Source organism: Apteryx mantelli, chromosome 2 (assembly GCF_036417845.1).
Source record: "Apteryx mantelli isolate bAptMan1 chromosome 2, bAptMan1.hap1, whole genome shotgun sequence".
NCBI lineage: Eukaryota > Metazoa > Chordata > Aves > Apterygiformes > Apterygidae > Apteryx > Apteryx mantelli.
In genome coordinates, this window is record NC_089979.1 from 42,395,528 (window position 1) to 42,409,926 (window position 14,399).

Consider the following 14,399-nt stretch of genomic DNA (forward strand, 5'->3'; position numbering starts at 1 on the left):
CATAGACACACAAAAGTGGCAATTCTAGCAATTTCTCATATCAGAGACTGAAGGTCCTTCACCCTTAAAAGAGCATGTAAAAGGAAAATCCTGTTTTCCTCTCTCATGAACTGATACCAGGTCATGCTTATCTTTTCTTTCAATGTGGCAAAATCCATGGTGACCATCTTTATATCTGCTAGAAACTGATTTGGCATATGTTCATTTGCTGTTGTCACTTCCCTCTCCAACATACCATCCATTTGGTTACCAGGTAACACATATTGCTAGGCATTTGCATTAAGCATTGATGCTTGTCATATTTTTTTAACTGGGTTTTTAAAAATAGCCAAGGTTAAAATAGGATTGTGTTATGGCTGGGAATCTTCAGATCCATTCTAGTGGCTTGTCAGGATATCAGCAGCATAAAATCCATCTGGTGACAAAAATATTACCATTTAATAGCATTGGGGCAAATCCCTGTGGATGCAGCTGACCTCAGTGTTGATAGCTAGAAACAATTTGATATAATGCCATATCACAGCATAAGGCATTATTCTCTTCTTTACTTGGAAAGAATAATGAGCCAACTCCAAGTTTACTTTCAGTAAATGAAAATCTGAAGTTACTAGAATTGAATTTATATATTTTAGGGATGAATTATGTCCATTAGCTCAAAAAATTAATTATCTACCATCAGAAGAAGTAGTACTTTTTAGGTTCTCTCACAGAACATAATCCATGATAAGGTGAACATTAAAGTCAATCAGAAATTTCCATTGACAAGTTTAGAGAAAAAGTTTTTTTACTGAACTTCATCTTTCACGATTTTTTGGTGGAAAATTGGGACTTTTGGACAAAACCAGAACAATTCTAAACAAAAGTCAACAAGTCAATGTAAAACTTTATTTATAAATTTGACATCTCGTTTGTCTATTTTGTTGGAAAGTGAGGCAAACCAGCTGTCATGATGCACTGTGAAAACAGGCCTTCCGTAATTCACTCGAGTAATTCAGCAAGAGGGGAAACTGGACTCCTTTATGAGAAGTGCAGTGCATCAAGGGAGTCTCATTGCTATGGCAGAGAGTATAGGTATGAACCATTCATTTGAACTATAACTCCCCTATGGCTTCGTAGTAACATTTGCAAAATTAAGCATTTTTTTGTACATTTCAAAAAATTTTAAAATGCCAGAAAGTTGATATTGCCTCAAAAATGCTGTTAAAGATGTATTTGAGTTCTTACTTATTAAGAAATATCATGCATAGGATTTTCCATGTCTTCTGGTGTATGTATCAGCTTGTTAGGCATTGAATGGCTCTGAGAAGAATGTACAGATGGAGTGGCAAGCACTGGGATCATTTTCAGAACTAAAATCTTACTTATTCTGAAGGGAGACAGTAATCAGCTGTTTTTTTGAGTGTCTGAACTTCAGGAGGGACACAGATGAGCTCTTTTCTGGTAATGCAACGAAAGGTTGCAGAGCCCTGCTCACTAATTAAGAGACAGGGAATTATTATTATTATATTGATTAAAAATCAGTGCAGGATTGCTGCTTCTAAAACCTCCAGTCAAGTTGAACTTCTATGGTCTTTTTGTTTCTGAATCACATAACAAATTCTGCAGTGTCTTAATTCTCGCCTTGAGATCTGGAATTAAACAAAACACACTTAGAAACAAAGTGCTTCATAAAATACTTCTGTATCTTATATACATGTCATAGATAATATATTTACTTGCTATTCAAACTCATTAATTTTCAATATCTTTTCATTTCTTCTTCTGGGATTCTATTATTCATCATTAAGAACTAGGAATCTTCCGAATCTGCTAATCACTAGCACTTCTACCATTTCTTCTTCCCAGTGCCAACTGGAGGAATTTTTATATAACTAAGATGTCAGGTTTTTCCTTCTGAAGTAATATTTTAATCTCCCAGATGGTAATTTGGAGGGTCTGTTTACCCTCTCAGTGTTAATGGGCATATTAACAACGACTTCTGTACAAGCCAGATAAGTCCCTGAAAAACATAAACAGCAATGTGTAGCTGATGATGTTTTGCTACCGCCATGATATCCGGTGGTGATGAAATTACTTGGTGAGAGTTCATTTTCATAGTTGGTCCCCAGCTGTGCCTTCAAAATGCTTAAAGCATGCTTGTGTTAAAATAAGAAAACTATTTGTGGTAGTGACAACCATGAAAAGAAGAAACAGGTGTAAATAACAGTATTATTTAAGCTCATGGCCTGCTTGAGTAACAATAGGATGGAGCTATTTGTTACTAATCACAATGTGTGTGTGGTGGGGACGATGACTAAAGAAAATAGTTGAAATGCAGAAAGGCATTCAGCCCAAGAAAAATTCTTCCACAGCTAGAAATGCCCTTTCATTGCATTACGCCATCCACAGGGTCCAAATGGGTGGTGCAATGACATTTTCATTCTGTGGTTTCATTCATGGCTGCTGTTTAGTTGCATGTGGAAAATGGAGTGATTATTCCAATCCACGAATCACTCAAGGGCATGTCAGAAATCACAGGGTCTTAATTACTGTGCTGCTTCGATATAGATTTCTCTTGTTACTGGCTTGTTTAGATTGCTGTATCTCCCATGGTACTCCTTGTACTTCACTAACAGCAAGAGCCAGAGATGGTGTATCAAAGCTAGGTGCTAGGGAACTGCATTTGTCTCCAGACAAATATTTTCATGCAAATATTTGCATTTCTGATTTGCAAGAGGAAATCAAGTATTTTGAAGATCTGCAAGATCTTCCTTAGCAAACAGCTTTTCAGATTATACTAATAAACAGCAACACCTTTGTTGGTGAGCTATGCAAATGAGAAGATGATAAGGAGTGAGAAGGGTGAAAACAAAAATATGGCATTACTTGTCTAAGTGTTTTAGATATGGACTATCCCTAGAAAATACCAGTATTGTCAAACAGTTATTGAAAATATGTTCAGACATTCAAACTAAGTTTGGGGACCACCTGTGCTTGGCACTTCTACAGATTTATAAGGGACAGTTTCATCTCCAAGCAGCTTCAGACATACACAAACAAGGGAATCCTGTGTAGCTTATTTCTCCCACTGCGTGTAAGTTTTATTTAATCTATCACAAATTGCAATTAATAGAACATTTGGACCCTCCATGCAGTACTAGCAGGTGGGAAAGAAAGCTGCTACTCAAAACAGCTTTAAATTCAGTAACTATAAGAAGATAATTTAGTTTGCTTCATGTACAAAGAAGACTCATTATTTCATTTGGTTTATAATATGTTTTTCCCCAAAGGATTACAAATTCCAGAAAGTAGAAACAGAGTTGCATTTAATGGTAGCACTCTCCCCTGAGGGAAGCAAAATGCTTCTGAAGCCTGAAAACAGTATTTATTTATGAAATGAACAAATAGCTACCAAGAGGTATATGTTCTGGTCACATTAGACATACGGAATTTGTATATCTGACTTGCAAAACCAGATATATAAAAAACACGGTTATTGAATTTGGCATTCAGAAGTTACTGCGTTCTACATCACTGTTTTCAGCCACAAATAAGTAGCAGAAATGCATTAAATAATACAAAAAGGTCCAATCTGATTACCACAAGACTCATGGCAAAGTTATGCTTGTACCAACTGTAAAAGTTGGGGAGGAGAAATCCTTTCTGATTGGCTTGTGAAAGCATTGATTGTGAAAACATTATTACCGGGCCATTATTGATGGGATATCTGCCGGCAGATGCTGGATTGGCAAAACACTCCCAGGGCATAAGCACAGCCAGTAGATGGATCGTGATGGGGAGAAAGGCAGGGTGTCTATTCAGTGTCCTGGACACCCAAGCTGAATTTAAAGCTGACTTTTCTCTATGAGAACAACAAGGGAGGAAAGGTGGTGATAGTACAGCCTGTCATCCATCAGATAAATTCCCCCCCCAGCAGGGAAGCTGGCATTTTGTTGGCATCAGCATGAAGGGAATCTGACCCTGAACATTTGGCTTCTTAATGACTCAGTCAAGATTTACTACAAGGAGACACTTTGTGTAAAGGATTGCTTAAACAAGGTCTGCATGTTCAGGTCCCTGAACACAGTCTGAATTTATGAATCCATTTTTAGAAATTTAAGCTCAAAAATCTCTCACAGTTTGAAAGAAACTGAATTGTAATGTATTTATTTGTTTTTCTTCATATAAGGATACATAGTTAAACCACAAAATAGTCTGATGGTTCTCATGTTTAGATCCACTAATTGTTAGGTTTCTGGGATGCTTTAAAAGATAATAAAAAAAGCTGACAGATCAGCTAGTTTCTCTTAATATTTTAAAGTAAGCAACAAGTCTATTTCAAATTTGGTGTACTTCCATTGATAAGAATTGGATATATATCAACAAGAACATGGTCCTTTTGTGTCTATGTCTTCCAGTGAGGCTCTGATGACTGTCTGATTTCATGAACCATTAACATCACTATGGCATGAGATAAGGATAATGTTTATCTTGAACTAGCAAGTTTCACAAGTTTGACAGTGCTTCCTAGTACAGACCCACAGGGTATGTTTGATGTCTTGACCTAACGGGCAGTTTCAATCAATGCTGTGCCATGTTTCACTAAACAATGTCATTCACTTGATGTACTGAATTTTATTATAGGGACAACATACGTTTGTTCTTTGGAAAAGAACAAATATTCATTGTAACTAGGAGCAAGTCTAATTTATGAAACATTTCAAGTTCATCTTGTTTTCAAAGGGAAAAGTTGAAAAGCCCATGGCAAAATATCTTCTTTTCTGCAGCCTCCCTCCTAGGAATTACACAATTTTTGATTATTTTTTGATACAAAGAGACTGATTTCCAGACCTACTGTGCATCCATAATTCCCACAAATTTATGATATGATGTGAGTAACACAATAAATACATCTTGCATTTTGATATCCTTATGTCTCATACTTAGACAGCATCTTGGGTGCTATAAAGGGAACCTAAGAAGAACTTCTCCCATCATTAGAAGAAAATGAGCCATGAGCATATATGCACATGATTTTGGTCTGTGCAAATTCAGCTGACCATCTGCAATCTAATTTCAGGGTTTTAAATTGAGAGAGATGGAGAGAAAATGTGTGTAATTGTTCCCAAGGAATTGTGGAGTAAAATGTTTAACACATACACACACACAATGAACTCTAAGCTTTCGGCCTGCTGCAATGGTTATGGCATCTAGACAACACATGAAGGTAACAAGAACAGCATCAGAAAGGGCACAAGTATGATGGCCTCTGCTTTATGTAAAGCACTGATAAATCCCTCCACTCTCCAGCCCCAGTTCAAGCCAAAATAAAGCAACAAAGGAAATTCCCTAAGGACACGTAAGGAGACCACCTGACTCCTGTTAACATAGGCGAATGGGATGATTAGCAATGCCTCTTGCACATATCAGCGGGAAAAAGGGAACCTTCTGGAGATGCATGGAGGATTATTTGTTGTGACTCCTTTTTTATTTTAAGGACAGGCTAATTTCCTGCTAAACTCCAACAGGTGGATATGAAGGATGGTGGTAGAAATGATTCATTACTAGTCTTGAATTTTTAGATTCTGTTTCACTAATGAAGTTGACATCTTTATCAGCACCAGCCATTTGGCAGATTGCACTTATAGCTGTATGTAGATTGACATGTAGGACTGCAGCACTGAGAGCGGAGTTAACCAAATTATTCTGCTTTCAGGTTAGAAAGGTTCATTCCACAAATTAAACTTTCCGTAGTTAAGCCTCTTTTTCTCGTCTTGCTATTGTCCATTCATTTTTCAGGGAGTTAAATGCAATAGGAGGAACCAAGATCCAGATCTTATAAGAGGTCCAAAAATCCCCAAATTTTACGTGGCACTATTATAACTTCTTTCATGAACACAAAGGAATTTTAAAGCCCTAACAGTTTAGGACACACTTACAAATTACTTAGAAAGACGACAGGCCTGGATCAGTCCTTCCTATGATACCCAACCATTTTATATCTCATAAAGCATTTCATACATCAGCAGTTCATATTTATATATATCCATTTCATATACATATATATAACCATAACATATATATAACTATTTCATATATCAAAAAAACTCCAGAAAATAGGTGCCTACATGGACACTTTCTTCTAGTTTAGTACTCACAGAACAGCTTAATGTTTGCCCAGATACACAGCTAGACATATTGAGCTCAATTCTCAGTTGTGTCCATGGAGTACACTCTACAACTCCAGTATACGCACGTGTGAGCATGCCAGAGTGACTTCTAGTGGCAGAAACCTCCATGCCTCTGGTCTCTAGACTAAGCCAGAACTGGCAAAAAGTACCTGCATTTATGTAGCTTGTCCAAAAACTTCAAGGCACCTGTGACTCATCATGGTACACACATGTCCTCTGTCCTTCGGTGGTGTCTCTAATGCCTGTGACCATGTCCTGGGAGTCAAAATGACAGCTTTCCTTTGCTGGAAGCTGTCCCTGTACTGTGTCTGCCTGTATCATTCATGGAGTGGCTTTGAACTGGTAGCATCCATGATGTAAATCAGGCAGAGCACAGCCAACAGCTCAGGCCCCAGCTAATAAATTTTTGCACTAATTTAGCAGCACTTGAACCAATATTCTGGTATAGTTCATCAGAGTGATAATATAATAAGGAAGCTCAAAAGAGTCATAACATACGTGATCTAGGAGGAGTGCTAGGTTATGCAGAATTGCTTGTCTAAATATAGAAAAGTATAACACTGTTTTTTGTAGGTTGAAGTCCAGCACTGAGGCTGGGGCAACTCAAGAAGCCTATTAAATTAAATATACTGAAAAAATATTTACTACTGTAGTATAAGGGGGCTTTTTCTGTAAGAAAGCTGATACATATGTGTAACCATTAATAATTAAAGAACTAGAGAAATACGTACATGCCTAACAACTGGATATTTTTAATGAACATCTGCCAATATAGCGTATTCAGAAATCTTCTTGATTTAATATATGGCTATTGGGGCACTTTTGAATGCTTATAGAATCATTAGTCATGATGGAGAACTTTAGGGTCATTTAATTAAGGTATTCATTTGTTCTAGTTTACATGCTCTGTCATATATGTCTCTTTTATAAGCACTTTTCTTTGTAAAAACAATCAGTGTGGCCCAGAAACCTATTACAAATCACTTTCAGGAAAATGATATGTTTTCATCAAGGTTAAAACGCTGAGTTTGCAAAATCCATGTTAAAAGGAAGGAAGGCAGTAATGCTTCTTATTCAGGAGTTCAGTCACGCTCTGATAAATGGTTTGATAGCTCCAATCAGACTAGCATTGGTGGCAACCTCAGTTACAGTGCAACAGTATGTCTGGTAGATGAGCAGTAGTGTATTATGCTGAGGGCTCTCTTGCTCACTGAAAAGCAATTTATTTAATCAAAAGGTAAATGCACTATCATTTAAATGATGATTTGGTAAGATTATACCTTTAAGTCTCACACTTATCCTTAAGAAGTACCATACCCCAGAACCACCCTGGATTATAGCTACACAGTGTATAAAATACCAGAACCGTTCCTCATACTGAAAGCAGTCTAGCCATGCTAATGCACCCCTCAGCATTGTGGCTATAGTGCTGCTACTATTTTGCTGCACTATGTAGATATATTTCAAGTGGACTTGAGATGGTCTGTGCAATCAGAAAAGGAAAAACAATCCAGCCTCATCTTAGGTGGGCTGTAACAGGTACAGTGCAGGTTCTGTAACAGGTCTGGAGACATGACAGATCTCTCATGCTGGACCCCATCTTTGCAATGGCCCAGTCCAAGCTGTCTTGTAGGTCTCAGTCCAAACCTCCCCCCCCCCCCCACTGACCAAATCAGATACGCAATTGCTCTTCTAGAGACAACAGAATGCATTTCTGCCTTATATTAAAAAGAAAAGCAGAAGTGGTGGTGAATACATTTTTAGGTAGGGATAATGTAGCAAACAATTATTCAAACACCAGACCCAATGAAACCCAATATCCTACAGATCTGTGTCTGATAGTTAATATTGAATCTAAATTGTAAGGTTCATCATAAGAAGTTTTTTATGTGACTGGGATATTTATAAGGACTTCTCCAAGGTGAATTTTCTGGTGCCTAATAGCTCACACTGCAGCTTTTTTCACAGTTACAGAATTTTTTTCCACTACCTGATGAAAACCACAAGATTTTCTTATAAAATTGGACCTAGCTGCTGCCTTAGGGCTTTTCACTCACTAAAGGATTATTCTGCTAAAAGGAGCTAAATAGAATAATGCATATCTGCATTACTCTGAGTGAACCTGCTTAAAATATTCAGATGATAAGAACCATTAGGCATTTTCAATAGTAATAACTGAAAAAGATAAAGTAGTTTCTGGGAAGCATTCTCCTTTTAAAGAGGTTCAAATGTTGCTCATAGTCATACTAAATAACCAGGAACTCAGAGGAGAAAAGGACTTTGTACTCATTCAGGCATCCAACCACAAGTCTAGTATTGTAGATTCTGACTTCAGCTAATCCAACTCTGTTTTCAATAAGTATGGCCTTTAAAATTACCTCTGGCTTACAGTGGTATAAGTGAGAATTAGAAATAGATCTTACTGCTCTGCTCCTTGACCTGCTTGGATTTATCCTTTGATTCAGGGAAAGTCAGTCCCTCACATATGCAAAAGAAGAGATGAAAATACTTTCCTACCAGAGAAATGATGAAAATTATCAATTTGCCTTCAGTTTATGTGTAGTTTTAAGTTGCGAAGTAGACTTGAAAGCACAGCTGCCTGTGAACAGACACACGATCCTAAAATGGATGGTTGCACCTTTACATGATGGCAGGAAATCCTTTGAATAATGGTCAAATTATCTACATAAGTAATTCATTGAGAGATGAATGGCCATTTGAGAGTTTATGTTAGGGGCCTGCCCCAAATATCCTAGCTTAATTCCACAGGTTCATGACCTAATGGCTTCCTGGTTGGAGAGTCACAAACATTCAGTAGTCTGAAGATGACATATATCCAGTTTGCAGTATCCATAGCAAATCCATCTATTGTCAGAACTTTGCATTTGCCTGCGAAATTCAAGTCCAAGAGCATCTGTCTTTGAGAATATAAGAGAGAAAGTATTCATTATAACAGCCAGGAAATAATGATGACAAGAAAACAGAAAAAAGATCTCTCTCCCCCATGGCTTGTGTCTGTCACTCCACAACACATTCTGTGAGCAGATCAAGCCAGCAGTGGCTTGCCTTAAAAGGCTCCTCCTTCTCCACATCAGACCTCATGGCCTCCTTCTGCCTCAAGTGGACACACAGGTTTTTAGCCTTCTTTGTTCTGATGAGTGGATTCACTGGCATATCCTTCTTATTCAGATCTTCAGTCCAGGCCAATAACAAATCCTCCATTTTCTCTATCACAGGCTTACTTCATAATTTGCTTTGGCAGCAATGGTGTGGCACGTTTGGTGCTTCTATGAACTTGGTCATCACTCTTACAGATAGTGCATGTGGTAGCTACAGGTAAACTTATGTCAAACATGAACTTCATGCTCAACAGCAATACAACAAACTACATCTAATTAAACTTCTAAAACAAGTTTTATACGGCCTCTTAGCAACAGACTTATTAGAATCACTCAAAGAATGCCTTGAACTCATGATATGTCTTATTCATACAGATACTTTCAAAATTAAAATCACAAGTTGTGGTATCAGAAGTGAGTTCTCAATAGTGTGAATGCAGAACAAAGGTAAGAGGGATGGTGCTTCATGGCCACACACAAGATGCCCCATGCATTTCTACTTGCATGTGTGACATCTAAGTACTGTGATTTATTACTGAAAGATCATAGTATGATACTGCAGACTACTGTATCTGCATTTGCAGCAGTTATTTGTACAAAAATACTCTACTGGAAGAAAACATGCATCTGCTAAAATACATGGAAAAAAACATCATGTAGATATTCCATGTGTCATCCATAAATTAAAGCAGTTCCATGATGTAAGTTACAGCTGATTGTGCTCACTTTAGCAATATGACAGAATGGCTCAGCGGAGTTTTTGACAGAACATGTGTGGTGGAAAATTGATGGATGGAAAAACAGGGTAAAGACAATGGTGCACAAGGCAAAATATTGAATGATCAATAACAGAAATTCAAAACTATAGGTAGAAAAGTGGCAGAGAGCAAGGTGTTACTTGGCTGGGATCGTGGTACCAACTTGAGTCTTTGGATGGTTTGAGAATTGCCTGGCGAGGGAGTGAAATAACACCATACAACCTGGTGAACTACCATGATCTCAGAACACTATGCAAATAGCAAAATATGAATAATGAACACTTTAAAGCAAAAGCTGTGCACCAAGCAAACAATTCATAAGCTGGGATATTTGCCTAAGCCATTCACAAGTGAGTTCAAATAATAAGCAAATTAACAAAAATCACCCAAGCTTATTTGTAGATAAGTCACTAACAAAATGTGGGGTCTGATTTCCTGCTAGTTGCAGCTTAAGCAGTCATCTACAGCCCCGCAAAGTGACTATAATATTTTTCAAATGCAATTTTGTAGGACTGCCTACCTTATTCAAAGTTACTTTGCAGTGATACAAGTGAATATTCAGACAGCAATGACCAACAGGGTCCACTGAACTCTTTTGCTTGCTCAGGTCTGCATGACAGTTTAGCCTGGCTTTGTAAGGGAAAATCTATGCCTCTGCCTTTCGGGTCCATTTTCATCTCCACTATTTCTTATCATTTCTGAATCCATTAGCTAATTTCAAAACATCAAGTTGCATGCAAGTTAGTGGTAGGAGAGGAGAGGAACACACATCAGGGCCTCTGCTGAGGCCCTTTAACATTATTTTTTTGGTTTAGTAGAAACACTGGCCATTCAGTGTATATATTCAGAATCTCCCACAGCATGTGTTACTAGGAACAAGAGGACCTGAAACAATGAATAGTGGAAGATGCAGAGTATTTCGGGAAAGTGAAGTGACAGATTTTGTGGAAATACATTTCAAGCACAAGTGGCCTGACCACATAAAACAAGAGCTGCCCCTAAAACAGCCTGCTTAACGTAAAGAACATGACGTTCCATAACTCTGCTTCCCACCTTGATCAGCTTCCACGCTGAAGTCACCATATAAGTTCATAGTCCTCAAAAGAGTGTGTTTCTGTATGGTATCTATGCAGTATTTTCTGCATTCTACCACTGATTTTTTCATGGGACTTACATGAACAATTTAAGAATAAAGGGTTTTTATTTTTTTTTAATAGGAACAATGAGAAATGTGTCCTAGTCAATTTAAGAAAATGTGAATACATAAGTTTACTTCTCTAAGAAAGGGTTTCTTAAACTTAATGCCATTTATCCTATTGCATTGGAATTTACAGTACAGTAATCATAAAAAATGTCTAATGAAATATTTTAGAAGAGATGATAGCATAGATAGATGATACCTGCCAACTGAGATTTGATATACTGCAGGAAAGCTTGAGGACTCGACATGTAGTTTTAAACAAGTCAGACTTCCTTGACTTCAGTAGCACCCCAAGGTACTAATCAAACCCCAGAGAGCCATTACCTTCAGGTTTGCAGAATCAAAAGCAGAGCAGCAGTACGTATTCACACAATAAGAATCTTTAAATCATGCATTACTCTTATGAAATTATCTCCAAAAGTCAATCCCTTACTGGTTATTATTTCTGAAGCTAATTATGGATGTAGGACTGCCTGAAATGTTCCAGAAAAGCCACTTTTCATTGGAAAATGCCTGTATGTTAATATGAAGATGCTCATTTAAATTTACTCAGGTCTAATGAACTTGTCATTCCAAAGCCTTGCTCCAAACAAACTCCACCTCCTGACAGGCTGCCTTGGCATCAGGCACCTTCTTGGTCTTCAAGGACCACCTGATGAAAAGATCACTGAACATGCTCAAGAGCCTGCCTCTCCAGGGCTGCAGTCCGGAGGCAGTCCACCTGGTAGGTCTCCAGAGTTCCTCATGCTAGAGCAGACCACCGTATACCTTCAGATGTCCCAGAGGCAGGACCCCAGCAACTTGGGAACCTTTCGTGTGCTTAGAGCTTTGCTCCAGTTTGCTCCAGTGAGGTGGAAATCAGGGAGAGCCTGCACTCCCCACACATTCAAGCTTGCACAGTGACGACTTGAAGCTTGAAAAAACTGGCCCGGGCTCATAGTGCCTGTGTCTGGATAGGGCTCTCCCAGCACCCCGATTCTGGGGTGCCTCTGCAGCTTTCAAGGGAAGCTGACTTTTTTTGTTAGTTGAGCTACTTCCACTCCAGTTTGAAACAGCTGGAGTTCTCATGAAAAGGAAATTCTGCTTTTCAATCAGCTTTAAAAAAAATGTATGGTTCTTTCCCCAAAAGAGTTTGCAAGTTAAAACCATTACCTGGTAACAATCTCGTCATTGTTTGGCTTCAGTGAGGTTCCACTTGGGCTAAGTGCTCCATTTACACATCACTGCAGTATTGTGTTCAAGACATTACAAAAGATAAAAAGACTGTAGGGAACTGCTGGGTATGAAGGCCAAAGAAGAAAACAATTAAATTATCCTATTATTCAATCAGATTAATATATAATCCCACAGGAAAAAAAAAAAAAAAAGAACGGTCTGCATAGGTCCTAAAATAATAGTTCAAAATATTTTTCAGAGTTTTTTTAGATTACTAGTTGTGTTATAATGCAGACTGGGAGCAGAGCTATGTTCTGTGGAAAGTGTTACTTATAAATGAAGAAAAATGGGCTTAATTTAGGGTCAGAATTTGACAGTGGTATCAAAATATTTGTTAAAAAAAGTAATGTCCACAGGTTTTCTGCATCTCAATCTTGAGTTTTAATCCATAGGAGACAAATGGAAAGGGAAAATAATGATGTGAGTTAGAGTTCCAAGGCCTAACACTCCACTTGTGAATATAAAAAGTTTTAAACAAATTACCCACATTTATCAGCAGCATAAACTTATCAGATTTGTCAACAGCAGCTTCAGTCTTAATTTCTGGGAAGCTCAGTCACCATTCTGCTGTTTTCTCAATTCCCTTCTGTAATACCAGAGCAGGACTGCATTATTCATACATAGCTCAGTGCCCAGATACCTACAGAATTGCCCTGCACAGGGAAAGTGATAACCTGTGTTTTGAGAAAATTAATCTCCCCATAGTTCCCCAAAGAGCCTGCTAGGATGAGAAATATGGAGGCAGCTCTCCTCCCAGATGTCGAGCCCTGTCTTTCAGCTCTGTGTCTCTATCCTCTTCTGTCAGGCTGCAGGGGAGTAGCATGGGGATTGCCCTTATAATTAGAAGCTTCATACCTCTCAGAACTAATCACAGTCTGATCCTTCTCTCTCTGCAACTGGCATCTTCCTATTTCAAAATCCTCTACTCCCGCTAGCGCTGGATGTTTCATTCTCCCTTGCTAATAAAGAGAGTTATTTAGGCAGTAATTCTGAATGGCTGCTGAACATTCCCTCTTCAAATTCTTTTCCACAGCTTCTGTTTTTTCTTTAGCATCACATTGCACAGAGAATGTCTCCTGCTTCTGCATAAGTTATTGTGACAGATTAGTTTTAATTAATCTATCATTAAATCATATTTGACATAGAGCAGAAATAATCTGAAGCAAAAAGTCTAAAAATTCTGAATCTCATTTCTTCAGACTCGGGAAAGGCAGACAATGAGCTGTCTGTTACATAACCCCCCCGTCAGGTATGGCAAACACTAAAAGGAGCTCAAAAACAATGTCTTCTATGACAGCCTGCCTGGAAGCCAGTGAAGGAGCACTGCAGGCGGGAACGGAGAGTCCCTGCTTCTGCAGCGCTACCTCCAAGGCAGCACAAGAGCAAACAAACCCCCTCAGACCTGTTCGCTCAGTGCTACTCACTGCAGCAGTGAATGACTTTAAAAGAGGCAGTGGACATTTCCTAGGAACAAATGCAATGTTCTCAGAGATGGTATTTAAGGAAACATATTCTTGCATACTTGCAGAGTTCAAAGCTAGCAACATCAGATCATCTAGACAAGCCTCACGTTATGTATACCACTGGCCTAAAAGTATCCCCTGGTTCTCCCTATATAACGTAATCAGGAAATACCAGGTCTTTAGAATGACAGGACTGGGATTTATTAGACTGCTCTTTTGTCGTAAACTTGGACCAAGCCACTGCAACTTCTAGAAAGCAGTAGTGAGAGCAAGTTAAAACTTGGGATGTCCCCTACCCGGGGCTCATGATCAAAGCTGAATCATTTCCCAGGTTGTGGCCTGGCATGGGGCCAAAATTAGGGATCTCAGTTTAAAGGTCTGTGAATAACACTGGATAACATTTTAATTGGCTGAGAGGATTGACATGCAGCTCATGTTAAAAAAAAATCTGTTCAGATTACTTTAAAAAAGAT